Below are 9759 nucleotides of genomic sequence, written 5' to 3'. Positions count from 1 at the left end.
CTGGGAGACACTGGAACTCTGGAACACAGAACTGGAATGTTGGAATGCTAGAATGCTGGAGCGAACATTCTGGACTTCCTGGATATGAGGAATAGTGGGCTGTTTAAAACTATGTCTTCTGGGAGTCTTTGGTGCTAGTTCTGTGCTTGTTTGCACCCCTGGAAGGGACAACTTACGCAGTATTCCGATCTCCAAAACTCTATTGAACATTTCTGCTTTGCGGTAATAACAAAATATGTAATTTACTCCTTTTAAAGGAGAAGGTGCTTGATGTCAAACACTGGAAACGTCATCTCCCATCAGCCAGTGCAAATGAGCACGGCCCAAGCCCCACCCACTCTGAACACTGGAACCCAATAGGATGCTCAACTTAAATGAGGGGGTTCTGATAGTGGACAGCTTGCAACAGGAACCATTGATTGGTTCTTTTCTACCCTCCAGGACACGCCCACCTCCGCAACTCAACTACTGATTGGCTTCTAAGAAAATAACTTTACCCCCTATTTGTCAATTGTCCTAGAATACATCATCTTGGCCAATGGTCAGATAGGAGAGTTGCACAGGATCTAACTGGAAGAAACTATATCTGGAGATTTATGATGAAAGAAGTGGAGAGAGAGAGAGAGAGAGAGAGAGAGAGAGACACAGAGAGAGAGAGAGAGAGAGAGAGAGAGAGAGAGAGAGAGAGAGAGAGAGAGAGAGAGAGAGAGAGAGAGAGAGGGGTGGGGGGGGGAGATTAAGAAATTAAGCCATAATCCAGAGTTGGTAAAACACTTCGCTAATGCTCCAGCTAGCTGAGTTAGCGCTTCGCTAATGTAACTTTGAGAATCATTAGTGGTAGAGTACAGAACTGTTGAATTGCAGTCCAAAAACTAAAGGGAATTCATTTGTAGCAGTAAAATAACTTTAAAAAGGTTATGTGTAGAATTTTTATTTCATGTACAGGACTACCATTGACAAGCAGACAGGTAGCTAACTCTGAGCATTAGCTTTAATTATGTTGCTAAAGCTTAAGGTCTGTCGTGGCCATACACTGTAGCAGAGATTCAGATGGATTAACACATTTACACAACTCAGCATGCAACTGTATCCAAAAACATCAAATAATATGATAGAAGTAGAAATTACGTGACGTTAAATGACGTTGTGCCCGAACGTCCATGAAGCTGTCGGATATTCACGGTGAAGACTGCTGACTTATGTTGTACTGTTGAAATGGAGAGCGGTTGTCTTTTCTTCATCATCTGTGCTTCCTGCTTAGAAAAAGCCAAACATGCCAAACAGGAATATTCCGTAGTGTCCGTGATGTCAGTGAGCTGTAAGCTTTGCTCTAGGTTTACTGTAAGTGCTTCGTGATCTTTGCTGTCCCAAAGACTATACTTGCTGGTTATCCCATCCATAAGTTAGCCAACACTGAAATGTAAATTCATGAAAAAAACAAAAAGATTATCACACAATTTTTTTTCTTAACTTATTTATAAATGGAGGATGTGTGATTCTCTGATTCTCAAGTGTAATTATTGTTTAATGATTTGTTATTGTTGTATATTATTGTATTGTAATTAATGCTATTTTTAATATAAACAGAATTATATTGATACACTGAACAATGTGTTTGGCTGTCCTTATTGATGCACACACATGCTCGCACACACCCACGAACACACACACACACACCGACACCCAGCCACCCACACACACACAAGCACAGTGGTCTTGGTACTGTGGTCCTAATCTAGATATATTTGCTCCTTTGCACACGGACAGGACAGAGAGGAGGTTACCGTGACAACCGTCGGTCAGACACATCAACAGTACGGTGTCGGGTGGTGAAACAGAGACGCGGGGGGGGGGGGGGGTACAAGTCTGGGACAGGACGGAAGATGAACGACAGAAACACAGGATAGGAGGAGGGTGAGGGAGACATGAGGCCCTTCTAAAACATGTCAGCAGAGTGAGAAGAAGACAGAGAGAGAGAGAGAGAGGGGGGGGGTGAGAGAGTGAGAGAGGGAGAGAGAGGGAGAGAGAGAGAGAGAGGGGGGGGTGAGAGAGAGAGAGAGGGAGAGAGAGAGGGAGAATTGAATCGTTAAAACTGGTGTGAACACTGCAAATACACACAGACACACACCCAAACAACATACACACACTAACAGCACACGCATGTATTTTTTACTACAAATCTAATAGATCAAAGGTGTGCATGTGTGTGCATGTGTGTGCATGTGTCTGTGTGTCTGTGTGTTTGTGTGTAGCCTGTCCGTGGCCAACTTGTACTAGGTGTGAAGGTAGCTACTTTATGTGTGAGTTCGGTGTGTGTGTGTGAGTGTGTGTGAGTTTGTTTGTGTGTGTGTGTCGTGCCCCTCGCCAGCAGACAGTAGGTGTGAGGGTGTGTGGTGAGGTGAGGTGGGCCAGAAAGGTGAGCCAGAGTTCAGACAGGTCGCTTGTCCACTTTACATGAACTGGCCCAGCTGTGTGTGCGTGTGAGTGTGTGTGAGTGTGTGAGTGTGTGTGTGTGTGTATTCTGCACCTGTGTCGTCACCTTGGCGATAGTGTGTGTTCTGGCTCTGTCTGCATGCAGAATTAACACTGCTAGGTGGCAGCGACAATCACACTCCACACACACACACACACTCCACCCACACACACACTCTACACACACACCTCACACCCCACCGGCAAATCTAAACAGTGCGGTGAACCTCCCACAGTTAGCACTGTTCTGAGAGAACACTGTCTTGAAGAGAAGGTCAGGGAAGTTCTCTCTCTCCTTCACACAGACACACACACACAGACACAAGAACACACACACTCATACAAGAACACACACTTACACAACAGACATGTGTATGTGTGTGTGTGTGCGTGCGTGTGTGTGTGTGCTGTCAGGACATGACCCAAGTCTGGAAGGGCAGGGAAGACCAGGCGTGATTTCCTGAAGATGATTCACCATGAGGTCCACCTGTTCACCCACACACACACACACACACTGTGTCCCAGTTGACACAATGTACTGTGTAACAATCCTTCTTCATCTCTAATCCTCTCTCCTCTACGCTCACTCTGTCCTCTAAAAACCTTCACTTTACTGTCACACCCCTCTCTATCTCTCTCTGTCCTCTCTCTCTCTCTCTAGCTCTCTCTATCTCACACTCCCTCTCTCTCTCCCTCGGTCCCCCTCTCTCCCTCCCCCTCTCTCACTGTCTCTCTCTCTCCGTCTGTCTCGTTCTCTTTCTTTCACTTCTCATCTCCCTCTCTCTCTCTCTCTCTCTCTCTCTCTCTCTCTCTCTCTCTCTTCCCTCTCTCTCTCTCTCTCTCTCTCTCTCTCTCTCTCTCTCTGTTCTCTCTGGAGACAATGGTGTTTTCAGTGTCAGTTGGAGGACCATGGGTGGACACTGGGGTGTAACCGTGGTGATGACTGTGTGCGTGTGCGTGCATGTGTGTGTGTGTGTGTGTGTGTTATGTCTCTTCTGGTCGCTCTGTCTCTGTGGCATCTCTTCCCAGTTTGACCCTAGTGCCATCTACGGCAAGCCGTTTTAACATTTATTTCTATAAATGTACTGGTCACTATTTTAAAGTTACTAGTACTTATTCTTTAGTTACTAGTAACTAATCCAATAGTTACTAGTATCTATTCCCGTTTTACTAGTAAGTTTTCATTAGATACTAGTACCTATTCTTTAGTTACTAGAAACAGCCCTCCTCATTAGCATCTCACATCAAGTATCTTTCCCCTTCTCTCACTCCTTCATCGCTCTGCTCTCTCCTTAATCGCTCTCCCTCTCCTTCATCACTCTCCTCTCTCCTTAATCACTCCCTCTCCTTCATCACTCTCCTCTCTCCTTAATCACTCCTCTCTCCTTCATCGCTCTCCTCTCTCCTTCATCGCTCTCCTCTCTCCTTCATCGCTCTTCTCTCTCCTTCATTGACTCCTTCCTTCAACCCCCGTTTATTCTCACCACTCCTTTTTTATTCAATTTTTAACTTGAAAACAGGAACTTGGAAAGAGGAAGAGACTCCTGTATTTCCCACCACAGTCATGGTCTCCAGGGTAATGTTTTGAAATGCAACGCTGGTGTTGTGACATACATCGCGCCCACATCCTCAACACACTGCCTCAGTGTTGTGTTGTCGCACAGATACATCCATTGACATGTAAACATAAGACCAGATCGAGTCGGTATTATAAAGGGCCTGTTTCGAGACCTGAGTTGTTCTCTCTCTCTCCCGCCTCTCTCTCGGCCTCTCTCTCTTCCACGGTATCACTCCCTCGCTCCCTCCCTCCAGTCTTCCTCTCCTTCGTTCCTTGACTTTATCGTCTTCCCTCTCTCATTTCCATATTTCCCCCTCCCTCCCTCCCTCCCTCCCTCCCTCCCTCCCTCCCTCCCTCCCTCCCTCCCTCCCTCCCTCCCTCCCTCCCTCCCTCCCTCCCTCCCTCCCTCCCTCCCTCCCTCCCTCCCTCCCTCCCTCCCTCCCTCCCTCCCCTCCCCCCTCCCTCCCTCCCTCCCTCCCTCCCTCCCTCCCTCCCTCCCTCCCTCCCTCCCTCCCTCCCTCCCTCTCTAATCCTGTGTTGTCATCGACCGGCCCTCTGACCACTGGTCATTAGGCTTTAACTCACTCTGCTGTCACACCCTCTACTTATAGAGCCCTGCCTGTGTGTGTCTGATCCTGTGTGTGTCTGATCCTGTGTGTGTGTGTGTGTGTGTGTGTGTGTGTGTGCTGTCATCCCCTACTCTCCTTCTCCTGCTTTTTTTGCAAGTGTGTGTGTGTTTGTGTGTGTATGGACAGTATGTGCCTGGTGAGTTTGCGTGTGTGTTAGATGGAAGAACATTGCTGTGGAAACTTTGACCGTGGAGGTGTGTGTGTGTGCAAAAGCCTTGGAGGCTTGGTATTGCATAATCATCCAGGTGCTACTGTTTATCACTTTGCTAAGACAACACACACACACACACATACCTGTACACACACGCACATACATCTTTTGTGCTCACACAGCTCACCATCTTGAAAGCAACGCTTGATTCATTAGTAAACTAAGAGGTCCCCACTCAAGCTTTACCTTCACCTTCCCCCTCACGCTCCGAATCTCCCTCTCTTTCTGTCTATACCTCAATCTTTCTCCTACTGTCCTCTCCTTCTCTGTCCTTCCCTCTCTCTCCTTCCCCCTCTCCCTATCTCTCCCACTCTCTCCTTCCCTCTCTCTCCTTCCCCCTCCCTCTCCCTCTTTCTCCTTCCCCCTCTCCCTATCTCTCCTTGCCTCTCCTTTTCTCTCCCCCTCCCCCTCCCCCTTCCTCTCTCCCTCTCCCTCTCCCTCTCCCTCTCCCTCTCCCTCTCCCTCTCCCTCTCCCTCTCCCTCTCTCTCTCTCTCTCTCTCTCTCTCACTCTCCCTCTCCCTCTCCCTCTCACTCTCCCTCTCCCTCTCTCCCTCCCTCTCTCCCTCTCCCTCTCCCTCTCCCTCTCCTTCTCTCTCTCCCTCTCCCTCTCCCTCTCCCTCCCCCTCTCCCTCTCCCTCTCCCTCTCCCTCTCCCTCTCCCTCTCCCTCTCCCTCTCCCTCTCCCTCTCCCTCTCCCTCTCCCTCTCCCTCTCCCTCTCTCTCTCTCTCTCTCTCCCTCCCCCTCTCCTCTCATCCTAAGTCCCTGCTGACAACAGATGAACACTGGGCCACACTGTTCACACACTCGCCTGTCAACACCCACATCCCCTCTGTCTTTCCCTCCTCTCCTCCGTCTCTCCTTCCTTCCCACCATACATCTCCCTCTCTCTCTCTCTCTCTCTCTCTCTCCACCGCTGGTGGAACGCAGTGAAGATGAAAGAGAGAGAGAACGAGGGAGAGAGAGAGATCAACAGGAGCGTAGGTTCTGCTGGCTGTGTGTGTGTGTGTCCCTGTTGTCCAGACAGGGGCTGTGACCTTCGACCCCTGGCTGTAAAACTCTAATGAGACTGGTGAGGACTGGGATGTTGAGTGTGTGTGTGTGATGTTTGTTGGTCTGTTTGCTCAGAAGAGTGTAGTCCAGTGTGTTGCAATACTGTTGCATGTATGATGGTCAAGTGTGCGTGTGTGTGCGTCTGTGTGTGTGTGTTCAACCTCCTTAGACAGGAAGTGGTACCTTAGCGACGGGATCAAAACACAGGAAGTGCAAACTGCATGCCTGACATTCCAGCATTGTCTTAGAGCGCTGACACACACACACTCACTCCACACACACACACTCCACACACACACACATACACACATGTCTGATTCAGAAGGAGACAGATGATCAGACTGAGTCTGAAAAACTGCACAGATGAGCACACAAACACAGAGGTGAACTGTGAAGGACAGACAACATCCAGTAATGATGATGGCCATGCTGCAACACACTCAGCAACAACACAGTGGAATGTGGACCCCGTCCAACACTGGACACAAACCAACCAAATGTTCTTGTCCACTACAGTGGTGACTCTATGTAGCTATGGTATGTGGTGAGTTCTGACCGTGAGAGAATGTACTCTAACTCGACACTGGGTGCTGTGTAACACTGTACTGTAAACGGTCAGTTCTGAATAAAGGGAAACACACACGTAAACTCTTGTGTTCTGTAGAGTCTGTTAAACCTTTCTGCTACTAGGATCGTCCTATGCTTGCATAACATCCCTCCCTCCCTCTCTCCCTCTCTCCCTCTCTCCCTCCCTCCCTCTCTCCCTCTCTCCCTCGCTCCCTCTCTCCCTCTCTCCCTCTCTCCCTCTCTCCATCTCACACTCCTCTCCCCCTCCCTCCCTCCCTCCCTCCCTCCCTCCCTCCCTCCCTCCCTCCCTCCCTCCCTCCCTCCCTCCCTCCCTCCCTCCCTCCCTCCCTCCCTCCCTCTCTCCCTTCCTCCCTCCCTCCCTCCCTCCCTCAATCCCTCCCTCCCTCCCTCAATCCCTCCCTCCCTCCCTCTCTCCCTCCCTCAATCCCTCCCTCCCTCTTTCTCTGCCCCCCTCTCTCACTCCCTCCCCCTCTATATCTTCCACTCTCTCTCTTCCTCCCTCCCTCTCATTTTCTCTCTCTCTCCCCCCCTCTCTCTCTCTCTCTTCTCTATACTACTCTCTCTCTCTCTCTCTCTCTCCACCCTGCTACCATTCTGTTCTGACAGTGTGATACATGGGCATATTATCTCCCCATTATCACTCCCCCTCCCGTTCTCTCGCTTTGCTGCTCAGTGCTGTCAAATATTAATCAGAGCAGAGACAGGACTAATCACTCCCCTGGTTATATTAGGACCCGCAGTTCATCACATACACACACACATTCACACACCCCCACACATGCACACACACATGCACAGACACAGACACACATGCACAGACCCACACATTCACCCCCCCCCCCCCCACACAGACACACACACGCGCACACAAGAACGGTTCCACCACTCCAACACAGAGTTCGGTCCCAAAATGGAAGAAAAGAAAAGAGCAGAAAGTGAGAAGGGGAAGAAAGAGTGTGTTCTCTTCCAGATCGTGATAGTGACTGGAGGCCCTGGGGGGGAGGGAAGAGGACGGGAGGAGAAGAGGAGAAGAAAGAGAAGAGAGGGAGAGATCAGAGAAGAGAAAAATGTTGTATTGCCATGGGGGGCGCGGCCCTCCGTAACCTTGCATCAAACCTTCTCCTTTAATCCTTTCTTTTGTCACTCTCTCTCTCTCTCCCCCCCCCTCTCTCTCTCTCTCTCTCTTTCTATCTATGTCTATGTCTCTGTCTCTCTCTCTGGGACCTCCATCCCATCTCTTTGCCTAAAGTGGAACTGGTTAAAGAGAAGCATTCAGAATCTGATTTCAGAGAGGAAAGGGGCTGGGGGGGGGGGGGGGGGGTTCGAGTGTGCATGAGGAGAGATAAAGGGATAAGAGTTAGCGTGAAGTAGGGTAAGAGTGTGGCGGAAATCCTCAGGGCACTGCTGCAGACGCAGCTGTTTCACTGTCTCACGCCTGTCCAGATGTTGAGGAGAGAGGGAGGGAGAGAGAGAGACATAGAGAGAGGGGGGGAAAGAGGGAGAGAGGGGGAGAGGGAGAAATGAGAGAGAGAGTAAGAGAAAGAGAGTGTAGGAGAGAGTAAGAGAGAGGGTGAGTCCAGGAGATTATCTGGCGTGTGACCCTTTGATAGGGCTGGGGGTGTTTGTCTGAGTGGCCCAGTGCTCTCTCTCACACACACACACACACACACACACACACATCCTCATACATGCACACATGTCACGCACTACCCATATACACACACAGGTACACACATCCTCAAGGTATTGGACACATTCCTTTACAGGATGTTTTGAGAGTGAAAGGATGACCCCTTATCAGAGGAACTATGTTGATAGGGGCCCCCACACACACATGTGTGAGTGTGTGTGTGCGAGTGTGTGTGACTATATGTTTGTATGTGTGTGTGACTATATGTTTGTATGTGTGTGTGTGTGTGAGTACTGTATGTGTGACTATATATGTGTGTGTGACTATATGTTTGTATGTGTGTGTGTGTGTGAGTACTGTGTGTGTGTGTGTGTGACTATATGTGTGTGTGACTATACGTGTGTATGTGTGTGTGTGTGTTTGACTATACATGTGTATGTGTGTGTGACTACATACGTGTGTGTGACTATATGTGTATGTGTGTGTGTGTGTGAGTACTGTGTGTGTGTGTGACTATATGTGTATGTGTGTGTGTGTGAGTACTGTGTGTGTGTGTGACTATATGTGTATGTGTGTGTGTGTGAGTACTGTGTGTGTGTGTGACTATAAGTGTATGTGTGTGTGTGTGAGTACTGTGTGTGTGTGCTGCATTAAGCTGCAGCAGCAGCTGTGTCATGGTCAGCAGCACGGTCACAGCACCCCGCTAACAACACACGCGCTTAACCCTGCGGCAACACCACGGAGGTGTGTGAGTGTGTGTGTGCGTGTGCGTGTGTGTGTGAGCGTGTGAGTGTGTGTGTGTGCATGTGTGAGTGTGTGTGTGAGAGAGCGTGTGAGCGCATGAGGTGGAAAGAGAAACATCTCCTGTTCCACCTGCCGATCCATTTGTTTCAGACAGAAAAAAGAGAGAGGGGGAGGAAGAGAGACAGACAGAGAGAGAGGGGGGAGAGAGGAGGAGAGACAGACAGAGAGAGGGGGGAGAGAGGAGGAGAGACAGACAGAGAGAGAGGGGGGAGAGAGGAGGAGAGACAGACAGAGAGAGGGGGAGAGATGAAGAGAGACAGACAGAGAGAGAGGGGGAGAGAGGAGGAGAGACAGACAGAGAGAGGGGGGAGAGAGGAGGAGAGACAGACAGAGAGAGAGGGGGGAGAGAGGAGGAGAGACAGACAGAGAGAGAGGGGGGAGAGAGGAGGAGAGACAGACAGAGAGAGAGGGGGGGGAGAGAGGAGGAGAGACAGACAGAGAGAGAGGGGGGGGAGAGAGGAGGAGAGACAGACAGAGAGAGAGGGGGGGGGAGAGAGGAGGAGAGACAGACAGAGAGAGAGGGGGGAGAGAGGAGGAGAGACAGACAGAGAGAGGGGGGGAGAGAGGAGGAGAGACAGACAGAGAGAGGGGGGGGGGAGAGAGGAGGAGAGACAGACAGAGAGAGAGGGGGGAGAGAGGAGGAGTGACAGACAGAGAGAGGGGGGAGAGAGGAGGAGAGACAGACAGAGAGAGAGGGGGGAGAGAGGAGGAGAGACAGACAGAGAGAGAGGGGGAGAGAGGAGGAGAGATAGACAGAGAGAGAGGGGGGGAGAGAGGAGGAGAGATAGACAGAGAGAGGGGGGAGAGAGGAGGAGA

General features: G+C 50.2%; 1 protein-coding gene across 2 annotated transcripts in view; it reads left to right on the top strand.

Moving 5' to 3' along the window:
• pdgfba (platelet derived growth factor subunit Ba) overlaps window positions 1-1610 on the top strand; it is a 12390-nt gene extending 10780 nt beyond the window's left edge. For both annotated transcript variants that reach the window (XM_084685500.1, XM_084685499.1), the window contains exon 7: window positions 1-1610. This exon is cut by the window's left edge and continues 34 nt beyond it. The gene's annotated coding sequence lies outside the window, so the exon portion shown is untranslated.
• The last annotated feature ends 8149 nt before the right edge of the window (window positions 1611-9759 follow it).

Source organism: Hypomesus nipponensis, chromosome 21 (genome assembly GCF_054491055.1).
Source record: "Hypomesus nipponensis isolate SF chromosome 21, ASM5449105v1, whole genome shotgun sequence".
Taxonomy (NCBI): Eukaryota; Metazoa; Chordata; class Actinopteri; order Osmeriformes; family Osmeridae; genus Hypomesus; species Hypomesus nipponensis.
Note: the sequence above shows the minus strand (reverse complement) of the source record. Positions and strands in the feature narration are given on the sequence as shown.